Genomic DNA, 21,244 nt, shown 5'->3' on the forward strand with positions numbered 1-21,244 from the left:
AACCTAAAGGAGGATGGCGTATATATTATTTAGCTATCTTCTTGTACTATTACCATCTTATTTTTAAAACTCCAAATTTTAAAAACAAAATTAATTTTTAAAAATTATACAGGGCTGGTTGGAGGCCTCCTTTTTCAAAGACCCAGGACCCTAACATCTAAACCAGTGGTACTCAAATAGGGGCAGTTTTGCCCTCTAAGGAACGTTTGGCAGTGTCTGAAGACATTTTTCATTGTCACAACTGAGGGTAGGGTGCTATTGCTAAATATCCTAGGATGCACAGGACATGTCCTACTCCACCCTACCCCACACACACAACAAAGAATTATCTGACCCTACATATCAGTAATGTTCTAATCCTGTGGTTTGTGTGATTCTGGTAAGGGCCTGAGCAAATGTTCTTGACTCCCACCAGATTGGAAAATATTTTCAGTGGGCATTGTTTGGTGGGTTAGATTAAACTTTAGGTCCTCTAGCAATTCTCTCTCTTTGCAGGGGGAGGCGGTTGAGGGAAAATTAAAAGGAAATCTGTGACATAATGCAGATATTCTTTAGTCTGTTTAGTTGTCTTCAAATCTGAAGTAAAAAAATTTTTTCCTGAAAATGACAGCCTTACTTTACTGCAGATTTGAACTATTATGTTTTGAATTGTTCGTTACTGGTGCATAGGTTTTTGAAATTGGAAATAGATAAATAGTATTTTCTCTATCTAGATTTCTTTTCCTGGTAGCTTCAACTGCGAAGAAAGGAGAGAAGTAAGCTGAAGTGTTTTAATTAATTAATAGTGTATGTTGTGATGCAGAAAAATTCAAAGCTTGTACATGAATCTCATCTTTTTTTTTTTTCTTATGGGCCCCTTTTGACTCTAATTTCTTTATAACAAGCTTAATTTGGTGATGAAAGAAGAAAAGATTGAAAAGTTGGAATCACTTTTGCTATTTACCAGCCTTATGACTTTAGATAAATTACTCAATCTTTCTGGGCCTCAGTTTTCTCATCTATAAAGTAGGAATAGTGATAATTCCTGTATTATAAAGTTATTGTGAGAATTAAATGAGGTAATGTGTGTTAAGATGCTATGTCAACTGTAAAATACTATATGAGTTAGTTAATGTACCTGAAACTAATATAATGTTATATGTCAATTATACCTCAATTAATAAAAAAAGAGTTACTTGCTTCAGAAGAATCAAATTAGATGGTGCCAAAGCAGGAATATAGAAAGCTAGGCAGAGAATAGTAACTGCTGACAGCCTCTCTAGGGAGAAGAGAGAAGTTCTAAGAATATATTGCTAACAAACTAGTAAAAGAACTAGTATTATCACCAAAATCTGGAGCTCTTCCAACTAGGGGCAGACTGACTTCCTTCAGTAGCACCTGAGGGTATCATTATTACAACACAGTATAAAACTGATTATTAAAATGGTGAAATTAAGTTATAAAGAAAAGGTTACCTTGTTTTCAAAATATGCTGTTTGAAAAGTCATAAAAATGTATAATTTAAGAATTAAAAATTTCATAAGTGCCTTATACAAAAAGTTTTAGCCTTATCAAGAGTAAGCTATAGTTATCTGGATCAGTTACCTTGCTGGGACTAATTCCTTCTGTCTTCATTTACTATTCATGCCTTTCTTCATATTTTAAGGGTTGTATATGAATATTGTGGTAATTCATCATATTTTATGATGTTTTTCTCATGAGGAGTGAATAAAGTAAAATTTTGAAATCATAATAGTTATGTCAAGAAAGTTTGTGCCCTTGTTTGTTTTGTTTTGTTTTTATTTTGTTTTGTTTTTCAATTTGGCTAAATAAAATCCTAAACTATAGCAGTGTCAGTTGGAATGGAGAGCAAGGGATGGATTTGTGATGAATTTTAAAGGTAGAATCCATAGGACAGTTCAAGTTGGTATAGACATTGAAGAATGTGGAGAGGTCAGAGAGTTAAGTTGGCTCTAGTGTTTCTAGCTTGGTAAACTACATAGATGGTGTTGTTAACTGAGCTAGAGAAGGAATACGTTTTTGGCAGGTAGGGGAGGGTGGATAAAGATGGTAGATAATGAATTTAAGTTTTGGATATATTGAATTTTAGGTATCTCTGAGACTTGTAGGTGAAGATGCCCAGTAGGCAGTTACAAATTTGGGTATGGAATACTGAAAAGAGGTTAGAAGTGGAGAAAGACCTTGAATCTATCCAGTTTTCTCCGTCTCCTCTACCATTATCTGAGTTCAGGCTACTGTCATCTCTCACCTACATTATTACAAGTTTCCTATTTGGTCTCTTCTAGTATTAGTCTTCTCCAATCCGTTCTCAGTGCTATAATCAGTGATTTTTCTTAAGGGCAAATTTGATTATATCATTCCTCAGCTTAAATTATTTCTGTGACTTTCCTCATGATGAAACCCACATTTCTTATTCCTTTAACAGATTTATAAATTCATTTAAGTTCTTTTCCCAACTTATCTCTCTAGCCTAGTGACTCTCCACAACTCCCTGTTCCCCTAAAATAGACAGATTGAATTACTTGTGGTTTCTGGCAATAGGCTCTCTCTTCCCTCCAAGCCTTTGCACTACTGTTCACTATTCCTGAAGGGTTCTCCTTATCACACCCTTTCTCCCCTTCATCTATCTGACTCATTTCTACTTATGTTCAGTTCTTAGTAAGCCTTCGTTGGTGCATTATTATTATTATTGAAAAATTTTAAACCCACAGAAAAGTCAAAAGAATAGTAGAACGAACACACACACACGCACACACACACACACACACCCCATACACACACGCAGACACCACACACACACCCCTTTGCCAAACCTGAAAACAGGATGTAGATTTTTTTTTTTTTTTTGGATGTAGATATTATGATGCTTCATTCCTAATACTTAAGCATGCATCTCCCAGTTACAGGGACATTCTCTCACGTAACCACAATACCATTATGATACCTAAGAATGTCAACAATTACTCAATAACATTATTCAACATATAGTCCATACTTAAATTTTCCCATTTGTCCCAAAATTATAGCTTTTTTTCTCCCTTTAATGCAAGATTCAGTCAAGATTCATGCATTGCATTTGGCTTGTATGTCTCTTTAGTCTCCCCCAATCTGGACTAGTCCCACTGTCTCCCTTTCTTCTTGGGTTTATCTTTTGAAAAGTAGAGGCATTTGTCCTCAGGTATCTTCCATATTCTGAATTAGTCTGTTTCTTTATGATTCGATTCTGGTAGAATATTTCTGGCAAGAATACCACACAGATGATATATATACCTACCACTTTTATCACATCAGGAGACAGATAATGTCAGGCTGTCCCCTGTTGGTGATTCCATCTTGATCACTTGGTAAAGGTGAGAACTGACAGATCTCTACTATTTAATACATAATTGATAGTGTGATACTTCATTGCCATGTAAATATCCTGTTCCTAACAGTCTTTTAAACTAATGGTTTTAGCATCCATTAATGATCCTTGCTTGAATCAGTCATTGCATTGGAGGGTTACAAAGGGTGATTTTTCTAATTCTTTCATTCCATCTACATTTATTACCTTCATTGATTTTTGAGAGCAGTGAGGTCAGGTTAGATGAAGACTGAATATAAGCAATTGAATTTAGAAATCAGATCATTCCTCACCTTTTCCAGAGCCAAGTGAGTGGTGAAGATGGAAGATGGATTACTAAGGTGGTAGACCAGAGAGAAAATAGAGGTTTGCCAGTGAAGGGGAGGCAAGAAGAAGTAGCTTGAATAGATAGAGTTGAAGGAAAGAACTTTAATTTAGTACTTGAACATTTTTTTGATGGATTGATGAGATTGGCAATAGGAGAGTCAGAGAATAATTAATAGAACAAGGTCTCAGATGAAGTGCAGAAAGATGAGATCAAGAACAGCAGGTTGACTTTTGACAATGCTCGATCAGTCACAGCCCCTTCTCCATACACTGCACAAATCTTTTTTTGCATTTCAGTTGCATTTTTGCGTTTCTTGAAATAATAAAGCATAACATGCTGAAAAAAAAAAAAAAAAGAACAGCAGGTTGGGGGATTAACTCTGGAAAAGAGTAGACACCTATACTGTACCTCAGAAAGTTAGGAGTTGTGTATAGGTGAGAATTAGGTACGTTTGGATATGGATGGAAGAAGTCATATCTGAGGACTTTTATTGCTATGTGGTAGACATTTACTTTTTGAGCATGAAATTGATGGAGGTAAGCTAGGGGACATGAGAGTAATGAAAATTTGTTATGAATACTGTGGGGATTGGGAAATAGAAGTGCTTGAGGATAAATAAGTGAAAGGACTGCTGAGCAGAGCCTCATCTGAGATTGGAACTCATAAATGTATAATCTGCATGTTTTACATAAATTTTCTCTGGCAGTGTTCTGCAGCCAGGAACAAAGCAAAGGCAGATTGTATTGAAGATGGATGAGGGAGGAGAGAATTGAACATGCAAGGGAGACTGTTGAAGTAATTGACCATGAGATCCAAGCTAAGTGGAGAAGCTTGTGAGGCAGAACTGGGCTAAGAGACCCAAACAGTGGGGAGAGGAGGTATAGAGGTAATATCAAGCAGTAATTAATTAAAATGCTAATTTATTGTTGGTTTGGGTTTATAGTACTAATAAACTTTATAGTTATTTACTTTATACCTCAGACTAACATTTAATATTTTCATTCTTGAACCGCTTAGTGACTCACTGCAGGTGAGTTTCTAGCTATTTTGCTTTATTTTCTCTAAAAAGAAAATTTCTTGAAAGCATCATCTTTATTATTACTTAACATTTATAGAGTACATACTTGTTTAGATTATTTGAAGACCCTTCCCTTCAAGGATCTAGATACAAAATGTATTTTATTTACAAAGATAGACTTAACACTAGATTGTTTTTACTGTAGAAAGAAGCAAGGCAGGGATAACCCAAAACAGTGGATAAATCCTAGTGTCATTTTTGTCCTTCTTAGGAAAACATTAATATATAATTTTCTCTTAGCAACTATTTTCAAGGTAGGGTCGATTATACAGTTTTTCTTTTCTTTTTTTTTTAAATTAATTAACTAATTTATTTTTATGGCTGTGTTGGGTCTTCGTTTCTGCGCAAGGGCCTTCTCTAGTTTTGGTAAGGGGGGGCCACTCTTCATCGCGGTGCGTGGGCCTCTCACTATCGCGGCCTCTCTTGTTGCGGAACACAGGCTCCAGACGCGCAGGCTCAGTAATTGTGGCTCACGGGCCCAGCTGCTCCGCGGCATGTGAGATCCTCCCAGACCAGGGCTCGAACCCGTGTCCCCTGCATTGGCAGGCAGACTCTCAACCACTGCGCCACCAGGGGAGGGGAGCCCCCAGATTTTCTTTTAAATTTACTCTTTTTGTAGACATGTTACTAAGTATCTACTGGTTTACATATTTAAGACTTTTGTATCCTCCAGTAACTTTGAATGAGTGATTTTAGGATTTATTTGTTAATCTTTGGTCAAGACACCAAGAACAGAATACCAGTATTCTCATCTGATTCACTTTGACAAAAATTTCACTAGTAATACAGTAATATCAATGCCCTAAATGAGTATAATAAAGCATCCAAGTTATATTTTGACTTCATTCAATTTTTTACATGCTAGAGACAGATTTTTTTTCACAGTACAGTTTTATCATTCAGTTCCAGGCCTGTGAACACTTCATTAATTTCAGCGGCTGCTATAGTATGTTATTTTAGTGTATTAAGTCTCTGATGAGTGCTGGGGAAAAAAGACATTGTTTTTATTTTTAATAACATCTAGATTTTTAAAATATATTTATGTTGTTTTTTGAGGATATTTCTGATTTTATTCCTGATAAGAATGTCACCGGTGAAATAGTACTTATAGCCATTTAAAAATATGTAAATTTAATATTACAAATATTTATACTTTTTATCCTTCTGGCCAAATTTCTCTCTTACTGTTCCTTCTTGTCACTAAATCAAAAGTAAATAAGGAACTTCAGGAAACACCTGTATTCAGAGTTTCCTACAAGGCCCAGGGTCTCATACATGTCAAATGGGAATGTAAGGAAAAAGCAAATTAGATTAGCACAACTTTGTTCTTATTTTCTGTGTTCCTTTAGCTTCAACTTGATTTCCCCCAATTTAGAAATACTGATATATGCAAGAAAAAAAAAACCACACTGTAATGTCCAACCAAAGATCGATGTGATGGAAGTTAGTAGAGATTATTTTTTAATCATAGTAATTTAAAATATCTCAAATATGTCATATTTTAAGAAGCACTTGCTTGACATAAATCATAGCCAGATCTTTTTTGATCCACCTCCTAGAGTAATGGAAATAAAAATAAACAAATGGGACCTAATGAAACTTCAAAGCTTTTGCACAGCAAAGGAAACCATAAACAAGACGAAAAGACAACCCTCAGAATGGGAGAAAATATTTGCAAACGAATCAATGGACAAAGGATTAATCTCCAAAATATATAAACAGCTCATGCAGCTCAATATTAAAAAAACAAACAACCCAATCCAAAAATGGGCAGAAGACCTAAATAGACATTTCTCCAAAGAAGACATACAGACGGCCACGAAGCACATGAAAAGCTGCTCAACATCACTAATTATTAGAGAAATGCAAATCAAAACTACAATGAGGTATCACCTCACACCAGTTAGAATGGGCATCATCAGAAAATCTACAAACAACAGATGCTGGAGAGGGTGTGGAGAAAAGAGAATCCTCTTGCACTGTTGGTGGGAATGTAAATTGATACAGCCACTATGGAGAACAGTATGGAGGTTCCTTAAAAAACTAAAAATAGAATTACCATATGATCCAGCAATCCCACTACTGGGCATATACCCAGAGAAAACCGTAATTCAAAAAGACACATGCACCCCAATGTTCATTGCAGCACTATTTACAATAGCCAGGTCATGGAAGCAACCTAAATGCCCATTGACAGATGAATGGATAAAGAAGATGTGGTATATATATACAATGGAATATTACTCAGCCATAAAAAGGAACGAAATTGGGTCATTTGTTGAGACTGGATGGATCTAGAGACTGTCATACAGAGTGAAGTAAGTCAGAAAGGAAAAACAAATATTGTATATTAACGCATATATGTGGAACCTAGAAAAATGGTACAGATGAACCGGTTTGCAGGACAGAAATTGAGACAGATGTAGAGAACAAACGTATGGACACCAAGTGGGGAAAGCGGTGGGGGGTGGGGGTGGTGGTGTGATGAATTGGGAGGTTGAGATTGACATGTATACACTGATGTGTATAAAATGATAACTAATAAGAACCTGCTGTATAAAAAAAAAAAATTATTCAAGTCATCCAGTGATGGAATGACCCAGTTGATTGTATGACTGACTTGACCAATAACAGAGTGATGTGAGTAACAAAGAGATCTGTAAGTCATTTTATTTATAGGAAATTTTTAAATTCTAAGAACTATTCTGAAGACTGATCATGAAGTTATCTTGCTTACTTGGTGAATTTAGATCTATTTTTAACAAATCACAAACCTGTATAGTGTTAGTACACATTCTGAGGGCTTTAAAAAGATCTTTCTTATGTGATTATTTAGGTGATTTTTCCCTTTACTTATTGAATGTTTGTATGTGCATCTGTATGTTGTATGTGCATCTGTATGTGAGCATGCACATGTGTTGGGAAATATAAGTAAAAAAAAAAAAAAAGCACTTGCCACATTTTTGGAATTTTAAGAGCCAATTTCTGGTAAATGGTATAGTTAAGCTTCTTTCATACAGCTAAGACACAAATAATAAACTTCTCCACTATATAAGATTTATCATCTGACAGAATCTAGTTTAATCGTAATTTTTAAAGTACTTAAAATGTTAAAAAATTGTATATCATATACATTATTGCTTACAATTATCTTAATACTGAAGCTAAAATTTAAACCTAAAGATTTGGGCTTTCAAGAAATACTAACAAATTAATGCTATCATATAAATAAGTACTTGTCTTCTCATCTTGATGGCACATAGTAGCGTATTTATCCCTCATTGCAGCTCAGGAATTATCCTTTTGTTAACAAAAATAGTAAATTATACTGATGAAAAGTGTCTTTTTCCTTGAGTAATAATTTTCTAGCAGTCCCAGTCTTATAAAATTATTTGAACCTAAAACTGCCCTAAAAAAATAGTCTTTAAGAAATGATCACAATCAGATGTTAATTATTGCTATCATTTATTTTTATTTTTTTATTATAATCTTATTTATTTATTTATTTTTATATTTATTTTTGGCTGTGTTGGGTCTTCGTTTCTGTGCGAGGGCTTTCTCTAGTTGCCGCAAGCGGGGGCCACTCTTCATCGCGGTGCGCGGGCCTCTTCACTATCGCGGCCTCTCTTGTTGCGGAGCACAGGCTCCAGATGCGCAGGCTCAGTAGTTGTGGCTCACGGGCCTAGTTGCTCCGCGGCATGTGGGATCTTCCCAGACCAGGGCTCGAACCCGTGTCCCCTGCATTAGCAGGCAGATTCTCAACCACTGCGCCACCAGGGAAGCCCAACTATCATTTATTTTTAATACAAGATGGACATAGGGGACTTCCCTGGCGGTTCAGTGATTAAGACTTCATCTTTCAACACAGAGGGTGCAGGTTTGATCCCTGGTTGGGGAGCTAAGATCCCACATGCCTCACGGCCAAAAAACCAAAACATAAAACGGAAGCAATATTGTAACAAATTCAATAAAGGCTTTAAAAGAAATGGTCCACATCAAAAAAAATCTTAAAAAAAAACCCAACAAGATGGACTTGTTCTTCTAAATAATTGTTATTGGATCAGTAATTGATCTGATAAGGAGAAAAAGAAGACAGAAAAGTAGAGCACTGGGTGCCTGAAATGGATGGGAGGCAGTAATGAAAAACATAGGTTTTTGGGGTTTTTTTTCTCTCTTCGGAGAGGCAGTGTGGTTTGCTGACAGAAGCATGGAATTTTGAATCAGAAGATCTGAATGCAAGTCGCATCTTCACAACTAAGTAGCTAAATGGTTTGAAGCCAAGTTACTCTTGAACCTATTTCTCTATCCACATTATAGGGATCAATGATTCATTCATTCACAGATTCACTCAGAAATGTTTTTCTTGCTAGGTTGTCAGGAAGACCAACAAAATAATCTGAATAAAGCAAGCAATTATGAACCGTGTAGCGTTTAGTCAAATATTAGTAATGATGTAATTCATCTTATTATTGTCTTTCTGTTGCTTCCCTCTCCTCTGCCATCCTTCCTTATTTCATAGATAACGTATTTTCATTGCACTCTTGATCTTAGGACTTCAGAGAATTTTCAGAACTAGTGGTAGGAGTGAGGCAATCCAGGTTCACCTAAGTCCCAGCTGATCTGCCTGCCCATCATGGATAAGGGCATTAGGCAGAAGAGTAGGATGGAAGGCAACGTTTCTGGATCAGCTTGTTCATTTTCTTACTGCTGCCTGACAAAGTCCTGTTTTTCTCAAGGTGGGGCATAGCCCAATGTGCCTCATAGTCTCTGGGTATGATTCTGTATCTTTTTTTCTGCTTCCTCCTCTCCACCCCATCCCATTCCCATGAGTTTCTAACTCTTCTTTCTCTCTCATCTCCTTTCTCCACCACTTTTTCTTGTTTCTTTTAATCTCACCCTTCAGTTGATTTCTTGCTGTTTGCCTATAAATGTGCTCCAGTCTCCCATGGCCTAAATAATTCTTGCTCAACTCTAAATCGCTTTTCTTTCATCACCAAAAATATGTTGATATTGTTGCATTTGTTACTTCATCACTTACTTAACCTCTTGTGGTATGGCTTCTGCCCCAAACACTGTCCTAAGACTGTTCTAATCCAGTATCCTTTCTGAAGTTAATAACCTTCTTGACCTCTCTGTCTGCAGAATGTTGACACTACTTTTCACACTTTCTTCCTGGACACTTCTCCCTTGGCTTCTGTAGGATGGTTTTTCTGATTGCTTTCTTCCTTACCTCTTACATGTATTTGCCCCACCCCTTGCTCTGAGCTCTCATTGGCCCTCTTTTTCTGCACTTTCTTCCTTTGTAATATTACTTTCCTGCGACTAGAATTATTTACTCTATTATTTCTGTAATGTAATTGAACTAGGAACGGTGATGCAAAATTCAGGGAAGCAGGATTCTGTTTACTAAAAGAGAGAATTTTTTTCCTAAAACAATTATAGTTGTTTTGTAGTAATAATCTGCTTTTGAAGTAGTCAGTTCTCTATTACTGAATGTTTTCAAGTGGAGGCAGAAAGACCCCTTGTAGAAGGGATTCATATATTAGGTAGAAAGTTGAGCCAGATGATCTCTGAAAGTCCCATCCAACTCAGAGATTGTAATTTTTATCTCATCCACTCTACTCCCATGGATTGAATTTTGACCTTTATTCAAATGTCTTCCAAAGCATTATTTCTAGCTTCTCTGCCTCATCATCCCTCTTCTCTCTCACAAACACAGTTTTTATCAAAAATTGCTTCTGTTTTAGGCTACTATTTATTCTAGCTTCATCATCATTTTCCACTACTCTTTTTTCTTTCCTTTTACTGGCATGGCTTTGAGGACCACTGTTCTATGCTTTGACTACTTTTCTGACAGTAAATTATATATGCCCATATTGGTTTGCTTCCCCCCACCCAACCCAAACTAGGGGCACTCAAGCAAGGGACACCAATAGAGGAGGCTTGGAAGCCTAAAGTTTAAATTTATTTTAAAACTTTGTACGGCACAGTCCAAATGTTGAGGCTTAAGATGTTTATAATGATAAATAGTAGTAGTTGCAATTATTTATTGAATGTCTACTATGTGCCAAGTACATAGATTGTATAAATTATATTTCATTTAAATGTTACTACATTCCTATGAGGAAGACACTGTTGCTGTCCCATTTTATAAACAAGGAAACTGAGAGGAATGTAAGAAAGTTGTCAGAGGTCACACAACTAATAAATGACAGAGATCTAACTCACTTTATGGCCAGTTTTCTTAACCAATATATTATACTGTGTTACAGGAAAGGTAGAAATCTAGAATCAAATATTAGAAAGTTAGGTAATGTTATACAAACAAGGTAGCGTATTTTCGACTTAGGTTTTTAGATTGTTTTGAATACACATGAACTTATGTGAGACATTGTTAGTGGCTTGTGTGTGCTTACCTCTTTTTCCATGAGAGTCATTCATTTATTCATTCATTCATCCAACATTCATCTGTGCTGGGTGTGGTATAGGAAGATGAATGAAACAAATATAATTTTATGATGTAGAGAGAGAGACAGGAAATAAGCAGGTAAATAAATAGTTATAATTTGAGAAAGTACTATGAAGTACACAAACCATAATGCTACTAGTAGAGAATAACAGGGATATGTGTGTTGGATGGGGGATAGAGTAAGGGGAGGATGTGCTTAGATACTGTGGTCAGGAAAAGCCTATTATATAACCACCGTTAACATTTTGTTGTATACCTTTTCATATATTATATATAGCTATATAAAGTTTTTATATCAAAATGAGATTGTACTATATATTCTGTTTTGTAATCTCATAATTGAGTCTCTTGAAACAATAGCCATTGTGTGTTAATTTCCTTACCTATTTCACTCTAACCTCTGCATTCTGCTTCCACCCCCTGTATTGGACTTGATATTGCTTCCCAATGTGATGTGGTCACTTCCTAATTTCCAAATCTAAAGGAGGTTTTTTCCTTAGTGTTTTATTTGCCAATTCTGAGCTCATTTTTCTTCCCTGGTTTTTCTCCCACCTTCTTGGATGTTCCTTCTCGTCTTTATCACAAGCTTTTCTTTATATCTTTCTTTCATTTCTTTCTTCAGAAATGTTGGAGTCCTCCTAGGTTCTATACTTGGCCCTCCTCACTAATACTCTCCTAGAGTGATCTATTCAACACTCATGTCTTAAGTCTATAATGACTCACTACAGTCTTGTGGATTAAGTCTAAACTCCTTTGTAAGATTCCACCCAGCTTAAGGAATATTCATTTTTTATCTAAAGAAAAAAGAAATGAACCTTTACTAATATTTATTATGAGGATTGATACCAGCATCTTCAATCAGTCTGTATGTTTATTTATCAGATAGTCAAATTACAGATAAATGAGTAAGCTCAAGGGCTTAAGAGTGGTATCCTTCACTTAGTTCATCCTTGTGATGTAATAGCCTTACATGAATAGTTAATTGGGTTTACAAATTATGCTATCTAGTTTTAACTAAACCAACTCTTATAAAATGTTTAATTAACCTAAAATGATTCCTGAAGAGAAATCACATCTTGGATGAATACTAACAATGGAACCACAAATAAACAAAGCACAGAGTTGGATTCTCCTACTCTTAGTACAAGCTCTTCCATACATAAAAGTACTCAAAATAGCCGTCAAACTTAAGACTATGTTATGTATGTTTTGTGGTTTTTTTAATAAGAAAAAGCATTCCAAATTTGCTGATCTTTTCAGAAATGGCATGTGACTGACAGTAATATTTAACCAGATAGTGAAACACACAGACACAAAACACAAAACACAGAGAGACAGACAGACAGACGCACACATTAAATCTGTTTCCACAGGGTGTTTTTGTTTGTTTTTATTTTAAAATAATGAATAAAAAAATGTATAATAGTAGTTGATCTTCTAGAAACACTCAAGCTATGGTAAATCTGTTTTGAAAACAGATGTTTAGAAATATTCCATCATTATGTTATTTTGTTAAATGATGAACTCTTTAAAAACCCAGACTGGAGTTTTCTACCCTGTTTTAAAAATCTCAAAATAGAGAGTTTAGGAAGTGTGATCAGTGATTTCTTCCATTTGTTTCTACATACATTTGTGAGTATCTTTTTAAATTTTCTATAATAGGCATTAAAAGCCAGGTATAAAAATAAATTGAACTTAGTGCCAAACCTTTGAATCACCATTTCATAAAGTTTAAATCAAGATTTTTAATAATAATGAGGTATAGTGAAATCACATCGCTATCGATTAAAAATAGAGTAAAAAGGTACTTTTTGCCATTAATTAATAAACTAGATTATTTTTAAAAGCCTTTTCTCTCTATCTTTAAAAAAGTTCCATTTAGCACAATTTTATATTACCTGCATTAATACAGTTGTACCCTATATAATTTGTAAATGATGATTGCTTAAAATTTTTTTAACTGTTGGGATACAGGATCAAAAAAGTTTGTAAATTGCTGATATAGATCGTAAGTATTCCAACTTCAAAGGAAAGCTAGTTTTCTGAGGGTTATAGTCATTAGAAAGATTCATAGTGGAGGTAGGTATAAGGCTGAAACTGAACTTTTGCAGTTTAATAATAGCATCGTTCCTGATTAATAAAGTGTCATAGTTAATCTTATGTGTCAACTTGGCTAGACTAAGGGATGCCCACTATTGATGGTAAAACATTATTTCTAAGTGTGTCTTTGAGGGTGTTTCTGGATGAAATTAGCATTAAATTCAGTAGACTGAGTAAAGAGATCTGCCCTTGCCAGTGTGAGCAGGCATCATCATCATCTAATCCTTTGAAGACCTGAATAAAACAAAAAAAGCAAAGGAAGGGTGAATTTGTTCTCTCCTCTTGAGCTGGGACATTCGAATTATCTGGCCCTCATACATCAGAGCTCTTGGTTCTAGGCATTTGGATTCCGGGTCTTAATACCAGCAGCCGCCTGTAGTTCAGGCCTTTGGCCTCGGACTGAATTATACCATTGGCTTTCCTCGTTCTCCAGCTTGCAGAAGGCAGATTGTGGGACTTCTTGGCCTCCACAACTGGGTGGTGAGCCAATTCCTTGAATAACTCTCATAAATATCCTATTGGGTCTGTTTCTCTGGAGAACCCTGACTAATACATATAAAGTAATAAGTTTTCATAGGAAAACATTTGGAAAGTTCCAAAAAAGCACAAACAAATAAAAATTTCTTATAATTTTGTCATTTGGTGGTAACCATTGTTAATATTGTGGTATATGTCCGTGCAATATTTTTTTTGGAAATATGTATGCTTATTTTAAATTAGAAAATTGGGATCATACTGACATACTACTTTGAAAACTGTTTCCACTTAACAATATATGTTAAACATTTTTGTGTTATTAAATATTTTGCAATCGTATTTCAAAAAATTTTTAATTGTGGTAAAAAATATGTATAAGATAATATTTATCATCTTAACCATTTTTAAGTATAATCCATTCAACAACTCCCTGTTTTCCCTCCCCTGGCCCCTGACAACCACATTCTACTTTCGGTCTCAGTGAATTTCACTGCTTATGTACCTCATGTAAGTGGAATCATACAGTATTTGTCTTTTTGTGATTGGCTTATTTCACTTAGCATAACGTTGTCAAGGTTCATCCATGCTATAGCAAATGTCAGAATTTTCTTCTTTTTTTAAGGCTGAATATAATACTCCATTGTGCATATATACCACATTTGTTTATCCATTCATCCGTTAGTGAACACTTGGGTTGCTTCTACCTCTTGGCTATTATGAATAATGTTGCTATTACATGGATGTACAAATGACTCCTCAAGACCCTGCTTTCGGTTCTTTTGGGTATATACACAGAAGTGGAATGGCTGCATCATATGGTAGTTCTAGTTTTACTTTTTTGAGGAATTGCCATGCTGTTTTCTGAAATGGCTGCACCATTTTACTTCCTACCAACAGTGCATAAGGCTTCTAGTACCTCCACATCCTTGCCAACACTTTTTGTTGTTGATGATGATGTTTGGTTGGTTGGTTTTGCTTTTTGTTTTTTTGGATAGTAACCATCCTAGTGGATGTGAAGTCTGCAATCCTATTTTTAATGATAGTGTAATCCATTTGCTATACTATAGCTTATTAAATAACCAATTCCTTCTTATTTAGGAGTTTGCTTCAGCTTTTTCACTCTTAAAAATAATGCTGAGGTTATTTTTGTTCATATTTTGGAGTGTTTGTATATTTGTTTTCTTAATATATGTAATCTAGAAATGAAATTTGAAATGACCTTTGAAGGAAGAAGGGGCATTGGATAGGTAGAAGGATGGTATGAATATTCTAGGAAGGACACAGCCTTAACAAAGCCAAGGAAGCCTTGATAGTGTGATGGATTAGAGGGACAATTAGACCACCCTATCCAGAATAGAGATTATCCATGGGTAATAGGAAATCAGGCTAGAAAGGAAGGTAAACATCAGATTGTGGAAATCCTTGAGTACCAGCTTGTAAAACTTGGCACTTGTTTGGAAAGTAATGAATAACTTTCCAAATGAAAGCAAAGGTTTTTGAGCTGAAGTATGACAGAATGAAAACATTCTATAAGGTTAATCCTAAAGCAATGTGCAGAATGGTCTAGACTGAAAGCAGAGAGACCAGTTAGAGGACCACATTATGATAGAAGGTCGATAGAGGGCAGGCAAGTTTAGGTTTTATAAAGTAGGGTATATTATAAAGTAGGGTATCACTTGTGAAGAATAGAAGGGAAGTAAAATGATTAGTTAGTATATCTGTGTTAACCACTTTGGTAGAGGGTGAAAAAATAGACTTTTGCTATTACTTTACCTGTAATAGGCAATTTCATAGGTAGTTCAGAGTTGGCTGTAAATGATTTTGTAATATCATTGTTCTCTGTAAGCAGCTAACATTATGGTGTAGAAGCAAGGGAAGAGATTTCTACACAGTATCTGGGTAATGCCTGTGGTAAATGTCCGTCTCAGCTGCCTTCTCATTCAGCTTCTGAGGAATTAGTTTCTATATATGGTATTCTTCTGCAGCATTAAAACTTGATTGAAATTTATTGATTTTCTTTCCTCCATATTTGAAGTTGTACAAGAATGCCATCTTCAGGCAGATTAACAGTTACAAATTTAATATTTTTCCTTCTCTCTGATATTTATGTTTTGCATTATTTATCTATTTAATGTTTGAAAAATATAGTTTCTTTCCCCCAACTTTTTATTGTGAAGACTGCAAAACATACAGAAAAGTGAAAGAATAGAACATGTTAGAGTCATATGTACTTGACTTAGATAAACCATTTTTAACATTTTGCTGTATTTGTTTATCTGTGTGTATTTTTTGCCGAATCATTTGAAAGTAAGTTGTAGGTGGCATCATGTTTCATTCCTGAATACTTTATTGTTCATGTCCTGAGTATAAGGACATTTTCCCATAATCTCAATACCATCAATCCACTTAAGAAAATTAATAATAATTCCAAAATCTCATATAACATCCAATCCATATTCAAAATTTCCCAATTGTTCCAAGAGTGTATTAGAGGCATTTTTTTCTTTTTTAACCAGCATCCTGTCAAGGCTTGCGTATTGCCTTTAGTTGTTGTCTCTTTATTTATTTTAATATAAAATACTTCCCCAGCTTTTAAAAATGACATTCATCTAAGTTCCAGGCCAGTTTTCTTGTAGAGTGTCTCATTCTCAGTTTGTTTGTTTCCCCATGTTGTGGTTTAAATCTCACTATCCTATTCCCCTCTGTTTTCTTAGACTGGAAGGTAGGTCTAGAGCAAAGGTAGTTAACCTTCAGTTCACATACTCTATAGGGTCTGTGAATAGAATACAGGGAGTCTGAACTTTGGATGGGGAAAAAATTACATCTTTATTTTAATTCAGTGGTTCTCAACTGAGGTGATTTTTGTCCTCTCTCCTCTCTTCCCCCACATAGGGACGTTTGGCTTTGTCTGAAGACATTTTTGGTTATCACAACTGGGTGTGAGGCTGCTATTGGCATCAAGTGGATAGAGGCTAAGGATGCATCTAAGGGTCCTACAATGTACAGGGGGAGAATTATCTAGATCAGAATGTCAATGTCAGTGGTGCCATGGTTGAGCAGCCATACCTTAACTGAATTTTAGCATTTCCTTTCATTGTGAATGTAAGAAACCTTTCACAGGGGTATTAGCACTACCTATAACTTTGTCACCAAGAGAAATTTCAGATGTTTTCATATCATATTAAATTTATCTCAAAATATTTATGCTCATTTATTGCTTAGAAATTAGGATAAATTTGCATAATCAAGAAGCAAAAATATTACTGTATTAAAATTTAAGAAGATAGTTTGACAGCTATATTTCAGTATAATTGTCCATTGTAATCTTATGTATTTTATGCATTATAAACATTATTCTGGCAAAGGTTCTGTAGACTTTACCAGACTGCCAAAGGAATCCACAGGACAAAAGGCTTAACCCTTGGTCTAGAGGCTTGATTAGATTGGGTTAAACATTTTTGGTGAGAATGCTTCATAGGCGATGATGTTTATTTCATATTGTTATGTCATGAATCACATAATATCAAGTTGTCTTATTATTCTGAATGATGCCAAGTTTGATGACTTAGTTAATTAAGGTGGTGACAGCCAGATCTTTCCATTTTAGAGATACCTTTTCCCCTTTGCATTGCAAAGTAGTCTGTGAGGTAATACTTTGGCACTAGGTGAATTTTCTGTTTCTGAACAGCCTTTCACCTAATAGCTTTAGCATACATTGATGATTTTTTCCTAAATTGATTTTTACATTGGGGGTTACAAAATGGTGATTTTCTATATCAGTCTTTTCTTCACATTTACTGGCATTCTTCTATACATAAGAGATTTCCTTTCCTCTCTCCCACTCCACCCCCTTTTCCTCATCCCCCTCCCCCCAAGTAACACTATAGATTCATTATTTTGTATTTGTTCAATATGTTACACTCAGAGTTTTTTTTTTTTTTTTTTGAGCACTCAACTTGTCCTAAATGTGGTCAGTGGGAGCCCCTTTAACTTGGTTCTCGGCCCTTTTGATAGATCCTACTGGTCTTAGGGCATTTCCTTGCTTTCTGACACTAGTGTTCTCATGATCAAATTGTTCTTTCTGTGCTTCAGGTTTGGAGTCAACTATTTCTTTAAAGAACCATTGTTTCGTTGTGGGGAATGGTGTTTAGAAACCAGGGTCTGAGCACTTGGTATGCTCATTGCTTCTGGAGTGACAGTGCTTCTAGGCCTTTTAAATAGAAGCTCTTAACTAAACTTTTAGCATAAAAAGATATTTTGAGCTACAAGAAAGAAAATCAAATGTTTCTGATTTACACATCCTTGCAGTTTTTTTCTTTTGGAACGAATTAGTCTGTTTATTCCTTTCTTCATCAGCCCAGACCCATGCTTCTATCTACTCACTCAAGGATTATTGGTAGTTGTCTAACTAATGTTTCTCTCTTCTGATCTGTTCTACATACTACCCATTTCATTCATCTATAGAATATTTATAATATATTTTCTGTGTGCCAGGAACTGTGTTAGGCATGTAGAATACACAGGAAAATGGAAACATCAAGAAGTTCACAGTCTAATAGGAAAGACCTATATGAAAACCAAAATTTCAGTATGATTGGTGCAAAAATAGAAATAAACAGCGACTAAGTGTAAGAAACCAAAGAAGACTTCAAGAGAAAATATTTGAGTATGGTAATGATATAATTATGAGACGATTACCATGTGAAGAAGGGTGGATCTATTTATAGATTCTCATTATTGGTGACCACTGGTCAAATGCCCAATTTGTATCTAGATGGTAGTTACAAGTGGAAGTGTTAAAAATCAGGGGTTGCCTACATTTAGTGCTGAGAGCTTTCCTTTTTCCTGTATTCTGTTTTTGTTTTTTGTTTTTTTCTGGGTAGACAAACTATTCTCCACTTACACTAAAACTTTCTTATGAAAGATTATTTCTTTGCTGAAATTGTTTGGTTTAGAGGCCATGTAGATTTGCTTATTTGTTTGTACATCCATGCTTTGTGAATAAATCTGCCATGTTTTATTACCAATGATTGCACTTACCAAGTATCTGCATCATACGTGTTATGTGGTTATTAATACAAAGTTTGGTTCTTACTGTGGGGAGATCATCTTAATAAACACAGGATGGTGAGAGGATTTGAGAGTCAGATGGATAGAAATTGGGGCTCACCCATGTAGGCAGTACCCTAATTGTACATAATCCCTTTATAGCTAGAGATTGTCCCTCTTTTCATAAGAATTAGGAGGGGTGTAGAAAAAAAAACAGAAAACTTGTGCATCTTTCCCAATTTAGAATCTTTAAGGAGTAAATAAGCCATTTTAATTTCCCTACCCAGATATAGAAGTAACTTATAGGAGTCTAGAAATGTTTTTCCACAAGTCCCCATCTCCCCAAGTATTTCTAGATTCCTAAGATGTCAATTAGGCTTTCTTTTTGCTGGTAAAACAACATGATGGTAAATAGAATACATTGAAATTGTAGTGTGCTATTGTCGGAATCAATGTTTAATTTACCTGATATCAAGCAGTGGGTGTTCGACATGAACACATTTTCCATATATTTGTAGCCTACTTCTTTAAGTGTCAAAATGTGTTTATTTTAGCCATTTTATTTGATGAAATTAACAAAAAAGTTAAACAGACTTAATGTCACATGTAGAATTGTCTTTACCAAGCACTGAATGTACAGGCTTCTGTGTTATCAGTGTTTCCTATCCTTAGGAAACATTCTTAAATGTTTCTTCTTCTTAAATATGCAAATGCTTTTATACAGAAACAACTGTACACTTAATATATATGGATATAAATGCAATGGGCCGGTGATGGCTTTCAAACCAATACCCTGATTAATTTTCCTGGATATTTTCATCATAGTACTCTTTTCCCCCAAACCTCTACTGGCTCCTGTAGTTCGACCATACTGTCTTTGTGTGTGTGTGTGTGTGTGTGTGTGTGTGTGTAAATATGATTTATTTGTCAGTACTTTTGTCAGCATTTTTGTCAGCAAACATTTCACTCCAGCCAAGTCAGTTTCCGCATAGTCTTATGATTATTCCATGTCCCTTAACCTTTGTTCATGCTGTTTTTTGCTTTCTGTTCCGGAACTTTGAGGAAGTTATTTATCTTTGTTCTTTTCTTAGCAGCTTGTTTCTTATGGTCTCAGTGAATGGTGTAATTGGATGTGTTTCCTTTGTGTTAGAAGGACTGAGACAGGTATACAAGAAGTCTGGGAAATGTAATTTTTAGCTTTCCATCAAACTATAGAGGAGTTAGAGGGGATGACTTTTTTGTCACCGGTCCTAGCCTTATATCTCTCCTTTTATTTCTTACTCTTACTTTTCTATTCACCAGGTTTCCTAAATTGGCTTTTTAAAAAACTTGTTAAACCACCTGTATCTTTGTAAACCACCTAATCCTTTTGGGCCTTGTTATACTTATCTCTAGTATCAGGGAACTTAGACTAGGTGATCTCTAAGTTCCTTTTCAGCTATAAGCTTCTGTTTATGTTCATTTATTTATTCCTTCATTAAAAAGTATTTATTGAATGTCTGCTGTTTGGTTGATATGATCAGCAATATGAGTTTCTACCCTCCGATAGTAAAATAATACATGTTCTTCATTATCCAGGTTATGTACTGCTTCATTTGTAAAGTGCTACCTGACATTGTAGCCTTTATTATGTTGTCTTGGCCCCACAAATTCTTTTCTTACTTGTTAAAAAGTGTAGACATAGATTTACTTGTGTTTTGTTTAGGGTTTTGATTTTTTTGATTACCTAATGTAATTGCAAGTACCTTGAAGAATACTTCTTTTATAAACATTTAATATAGTGACAGTCACATAGTAATTGTAAACATAATGATAACTAGTGTTCATTTATGAACACTAACTTTGAGGCAGGCATTGTTTTAAATGCTTTACATACATCCATTCCTTTAATTCTTACAAAATGTTTGTGAGATGGGATCTTTTTTCATCTCCATTTTTACACATGAAGTAAAACACACAAAGATTAAGTAAATTTCCTCAAGGTTATATTGCTGGTAAATGAAGCTGGGGTATGAGCCCAGACAGTCAGATTTCAAAAACCCATGCACTTAACCCATTTTGCTATAATGTGTAATTATTATATACTTGCTGAATGAATGGAATGTTTTCATTTTTAATATATATTGGTTACAGTTTTTGTATCTATTTTCACTTTGGATAAAAGACTAAATAAGGATATTTCACTTTGAGGAGAATACTTTTTAAACAAGGACAAATAACTTTCTTAGCAAACTAAATATAGTGAATGACTCCCACAATTAATAGTGAGTATTCAAATTATGTACTTACACCTTGAGGGATTTTAAATAATGTGTCTGTTTTTGAAAGAAAATTTGTGACATGCATAGTACTTACAGATGAGTTTTGATTTGTGTTAAGTGTCTTGATGATTATTTGTTG

General features: G+C 35.0%; 1 protein-coding gene across 10 annotated transcripts in view; it reads left to right on the forward strand.

The window, feature by feature from the left end:
* Positions 1-21,244, forward strand: part of VPS54 (VPS54 subunit of GARP complex) — a 131,841-nt gene that overhangs the window by 38,238 nt on the left and 72,359 nt on the right. Inside the window, exon 1 of one of the 10 annotated variants that reach the window (XR_014235107.1) lies at positions 777-7,067. The exons of 8 other annotated variants lie outside the window; for them this stretch is intronic. The gene's annotated coding sequence lies outside the window, so the exon portion shown is untranslated. Of the gene's footprint in view, positions 1-776; positions 7,068-7,098; positions 21,109-21,244 lie in introns of those variants that run through there. One more of the 10 variants, XR_014235108.1, reaches the window with a different exon arrangement.

This window comes from Balaenoptera borealis (genome assembly GCF_965194805.1).
Source record: "Balaenoptera borealis genome assembly, chromosome: 15".
Taxonomy (NCBI): domain Eukaryota; kingdom Metazoa; phylum Chordata; class Mammalia; order Artiodactyla; family Balaenopteridae; genus Balaenoptera; species Balaenoptera borealis.